We start from the raw sequence: 6,185 nt of genomic DNA on the forward strand, positions 1-6,185 counted from the left end.
CATACCGATTCTTTCACATAAAGCCTGAACGCGTCTCCAAGTGCATAGAAGATACCTCTATCATATACTAATAGGAGACGGATCCTCTTCTTGGAACCCACCGTCTTCGCGACATCTTTCCGTCATTCCAAATGATTAAGATATTCTAACACCTAAAACACTTAGTAACACAATCAAACTCCCACTGACCTTCCATCTTGTTCTTAACCAAGTCATGTACCACATGATCTTGTCAAAACAAATATTCCAAATACAGGATATTCAAACCTAATTTGAACTTCGTATTGGATTTTGGCTCCAAGCAATTTATCTGGATCAATGTCCTATATCGCTTCTTCTTGTCCGATCAGACCTAGAAACTTGTACTATTCAAATGTCTGACGTCTCTGGTTGTCCTGTTTGGAGAACTGGAATATACTTAGTGAAAATCTTGATTACAAATGATATTTGTATTATTTCGTAATGAACTTACACAAACCAGACTCCAATTCTAATTTGCCTCCCACTAGTCCCTGACGTATGCAGGACTATTTCGCATACTCAAGAACTTTTGTAGAATACAGGCTTGCAAATCCATATTATGTATGGGTCTAGATCACGACTTTAACAAAATTCCATGTTTTTCAACTCGATAACTTTTGAAAGTTTATATCCAAATGGGCCAGGTAATTTAGTGAAACACCAATCGAACCATGTCTAATCAAGGTTTGATTTCTTCCTTACGAGAGACAGTTCAACATTGTCTCTTCGAGGAAGAATTTCACTAAATGTGAATTTCATTCTCATTAAGATACTTCAAGAATTCCCACTAAATAATCGCCACTTCGATCCAATTGAAGGGCTTGACTCATCATCCAGTTTGGTTCTTCACTTCATGTCTAATTTTCCAAAATTTCCAATAGTCCCTAGACTTGTGAACCCTCCACTGGTCTTGTATATTTAGCGACCTACCGATGTCTGTTTAGATTCAATCCAATATATCACTTGGTAAGCATACTTTGTTCCACAAAATGCTTCATGGCTTTCTTCCTTCTTAGGAAGGATTTACAAGTTAGTAAACTCAAATTGTCTATTGCTAGACTCTTTGAATCTAACAACATACTTATCCTAACTTGAGGAATATGGCCTAGCTTATCCATGTGTTTTCTGTAAGTTTTGATTCCTGATTATACATTAAGCAATTTATCTTGAGTGTACATAATCCAATTATGACATGGAGTATGAAAATTTATAACTCAGCAGACATCTTGCAAATAAAATAATCTATTATTGATCAAGTTTGTACTGCCGCTTGTCCAACAATTGACTAACGAAGAACTTGATCATGCTGGGTTACGTAATTGTATAATATTGTACATGATTACTAATGGCTAAGTCCACTTAGCCTTATAGCTATTGCAACAATGGCCTAGTCGTTGCTTAGCTTTGGGACTATATGTCTTAGCCTTCTACTCCTTCTCATTTCTGCAAACCATTTACAAAAATGTGCTTTTAAAGCAAGTATCGAATACTCAGGGAATAGAACTTAGCAATCATATTGCTCAAAGAAAAATATAATATCTAGGGCGGAGAGGAGTTTATAACACTCCCTCTCCCAATGGCCCTTTCTTTGGCAATTTATGCACACATATTTCGCAATTCTTGACTGTCGAACCATTTTTCTATTTTCTTTACCCTCACCCAGCCGGATAACAGGAATGCTCAAAGCACTTGCAGTGGCATACTTTGCTCCATCCTTCTTCCTCTTCTAGCGTCCGACCCTTTTGCCTTTCGCTTTTGAGTTCGAAGGCTCCGAATCCAATACCGATGATGCAGATTCTTCAATCGTTGCCTCGTATTGGTCCCACATGTTTAACAACTCATGAATGGTCTTCTTAGGCCTATTTAGAGTTCATGATAAATAGGTTGATGGAGGGATGAAGGAACTAAAGGATCACGTCAATGTACTCTCTTTTTCAAAATCAACACTCGGACTTTGAGCTTCTCCACAAGGGATAGCATCTTAACCCCGTATTTATGTACATACGAACCTCAGACATATTGGTTCCAAAAATGCCTCCGTCACAGCATATCCAATATGCTGGTACGGTGCCGAATACAATTATTTTATGTGGAGCATTATCGAGCCAACAACATCCAACCTTTCATATTGCTCATTGATCATGGTAGCAAGTATGATGCTGCAAACCTTACTATTGTCCTTATGCCTTTTCCCAAATGTCGAACGTTCTTTAGGCGAGGACTCCTTTTGCGAGTCCGATGGAAGTGGTTTATCCATGACACAAGTCAGTTCCCAAAATATAGGACAATCCTCAGATTTTGCAACCAATTAATTTATTGATATGTTGCATCAAATAAAACAAGTCTCAAAACAAAATAACGGTAAGTGGATCTTAGACATACATTCAAATGTAAAGCAGAAAAACAAGCAGATTATTGTAATATTGTGTTTAAGTTAAGACTTAGTATTTTAGTCATTAACCCCTACTACTATTTCTACAAAAGCCCACCACTCTCAAGTGGAATTTCGAAAAATCATTTCCTAGTGGGCTTGGGATCCACAAGCATAATGTACCACACCCCGCGCTTTTACGATTCACATGGAAAAAGGCTCATGGGAGGTATCCATACCATTCTCATTCCATGAGATTTCCAATATATTTTACCTCATTTCTTCACATGATCTCAAGGACTCCAAGCGAATCATACTACTCTATGTTAAGTCCGACAGATCCAAAAACCATTTGGATCCACGAGGCCTAATATTTACCTAGTGTTAGGCTCAACCCATCAACCAAATCACATCTCAATTGTCGCTCCACATGACTTGTGAGACGGGAAAACAATAATCATGTTCCTTTGTTCACAATAATGGTGCAGCTTGCCTCTATTTCAAATTTTCCACGATTCATGAGACCACATTTAGGTAGCGACAGCTTACTCACCACATTATTGTGGATAGAAAGCTTGGATAGATCAAAATCATTTTGATCCAAGTCCATTATGGGCCTGACACTTTAACTTGGTACAACCAAGACATCACATTAGTGTTTTACATACATAAACATCAAATATTCAAAGCATTTTAAGTAAACGCATCGCATGCAGAGAATACTAACTTTCCACTGTTGGATGATCTCGAGCCTAACCTATGCAACCCACTGAGCCCACAATGAGTCTGTTCTCTGTCTAAGGTGGCCCTATACTATTACAAACATAATTACCTATTAATATTCTAATGGGCCTTATAACTCCTCCTTGGATCTCCTTTCATTGTGGCCTTCTTCTCCATGGGCTTGATTATATAAAATTTAAAACCTCACTGAAATAATACTATTCTACTTGCATTATAATGGAAAGAAACCTTGATAAAAAGCCAGGGGGAGTACATAATTGGGGAGGAAAATAAGCCTTATTATTTCAAGGCACAAAACAATATAAAGAGAGATAAAAGAAGGGGCACATGGGCCCACCTAATAGAAATAAGAAATATACATACAAACGGTCAAGGGCTCCGTCATCATCCGATGTCATTCAACTAACATCCAAGCATAATAATTCCAAATAATCATGCTTCACACACATTACACATTCAATGCCCAATAAAAAAATGATATCCGATATTATAACAAATAATTATATATAGAAAACCCGAGTTTAAAATGGCAATTAAATGGATGACCAAGACATGTGCATCTAATGCACAAAATAAATCAAATTAATTAAGCAATTTAATTTTATAAAAAAATTCAATTTAATCCAAAAATTAAATAAGCAAATTAATAATTTTCAGAAAATATGCAGAATTTAGAAAATTTAATTTTTGAAAAAAGGCGAAAAACGGCCCAACCGTTCGGCCATCGGCTGTACGTGCGCTTGCGCACGTGCACTGTCTGTCTACGCAAGCCCAGTGCGTGCACTGTGTAGTGCTGGACGACAGTGCACTGCTAGAATACCTTTTATAATATATTTTTTTTGTGTGTTCTACACATTAAACTGCAAATAAAATTTACAAAAAAATCCAATATTTCTTAAATACTTAAAAAAATCCAAATAATCACAAAATTAAATGAGTTAATCTCAACATATAATCATCAACAATTAAATCATGCTTTTTAAAAACCGTAAATCATGTTTTCCTGCTCATCAAATAAAGAGCACATGAAAACAAATAGCCTTAACATAGAACCGGTCTCTGGTACCACATGAAGTAGCAAGCGAATCGACCCCAGAATGTACTTGCAGAAGCTAGAGACGAAATAATAGCATAAACATTAAAACCTCATTCACAAAATAATAGAGCGATTCAACCAAAGGTGTACTATAATCCATCGATGGGATGGGTTCCATTTGGTTCTCTTTGGGATGATAAATGACCTACTTAACTCAGTGGTTAGAGTATTGCTTTCATACGGCGGGAGTCATTGGTTCAAATCCAATAGTAGGTAGAACTTATTAGATACCATTGACTCCGGTATCTAATAAGTTTTTTTCCCCACCCTCTTTGATTTTTATTGATTTTTCTATTTTTATTTATTTCGATTTCATTTTTGAATTGCGTTGTATCAAAATTGGATTCTGCTTGATTGGATTCACTCGACAGAATCCAATCTAAATAGGGTTTAGAAACAGAACTTCTTTGAATTATTCGAACACACCAACTAGTTATGAAATCACATTGACAGCCTCTACTCTTGTCCTAGCTCGTTGGAGAGCTAGATTTGCCTCAATTATTTGTCTCTTTCCTTCAGCTTTTCTCAAATTAGCTTCTGCTATTTCAAGAGTTTGCTGAGCTTCTTGTGCATCAATATCACTACCCTTTTCCGCATCATTTACTAAAACAGTGATCTCATTATTGCCTATTCTAGCAAAACCACCCATCAGAGCCATCGTTACCCATTGGTCTGTAAGGCGTATTCTCAAAATCCCTATATCTACAGCTGTAGCAATAGGAGCATGATTTGGTAATACGCCAATTTGACCACTATTCGTAGATAAAATGATTTCTCTTAGTGTTCCCAGATGTTCGATGCGGTATGAAAAAGAGAATAAAATATTCATACGAGACTATGGTTATAAACAAAAGAGATGCATAAACTTAAAACGAGAATACCTCATTCAAAGTAGATTTCCAATCGGGAATTGTTCAGTTCAAGATCTCAATGTAGGAATTCTCTAATGCAAAGTCCATACCACACTGGATGAACAAGACCTTGATCCTTTTGCTAGAAAAGTTCAAAGCCAAACTCTCACCAAGATAGTGGGTGGGCGGGCAGCCAAATTGAAGAGAAGAGTAGTGTGTGTTCTCTACACCACTCACTATGTGTTGGTGTGTATTATGTAATTATTTCTAAATAGTTATACACAATACATATATACCTTGTATAAATAAGTGAAAATGTGTCTAGACACATTTCACTCATCTATAAGGCAACCCCTCAATCTATATAGTATGATACAATCATGCCATATAGAGAGGGTTCTAATTATGGCCAAGTTTATACTTTTCAAAAGTGTAATTTTTTAGTCAATTCCCCTTTCATGAATTTGCTACTGGGTCGAATTTATATAAAATGAATTCAATGCTCAATTAATTTTAATTAAATTTAATTTAGCAAAATCTAACTAATTGAGCCCAATAGGTATTTAATCTAATTAAATACACAAGCCCAAAATGTCTCTTAATTAATAAATTAAATTCATTAATTAACTAAGACAAGCTAAACTAAATTAATCCAATTAATTTATTTTGGCCTGTCCATCCAATAGATTCCCTTGTGTAAGCAATCCAATTACTTTCACCTTGCGAAATTAATTCCAAATTAATTTCTTTTTCTTTGTCGGTGTTTTGTGTGTGACTCTTTAGGTTTCCCTTTCAGTTAGACTTAGGCTATGATAATTAAACCTACTCTAATTACTCGTTCTTGGTCAACCATTAATCAAGAAAACCTGCTATCATGGGTCGCCGTTTAAAAATAGTCCATGGCACTAGAGGCTAGCTGAATATTTAGGCTCTCGAGTCCATACGGGTACGGTCCTTCTGGCCATCTCTCCCGGTCTTAGTCTAGGACTTGAAATTCGGTGTCGGTTCCCATGCTAGACTAGGCATCTATGTTGTAGTACTTGAGACCACGTTACGCTTAATTTCTTGACATAGGAACCTCTTTTTCCTATTCGACCAACCA

This window comes from Sesamum indicum, linkage group LG11 (genome assembly GCF_026168435.1).
Source record: "Sesamum indicum cultivar Baizhima isolate 11 linkage group LG11, ASM2616843v1, whole genome shotgun sequence".
NCBI lineage: Eukaryota > Viridiplantae > Streptophyta > Magnoliopsida > Lamiales > Pedaliaceae > Sesamum > Sesamum indicum.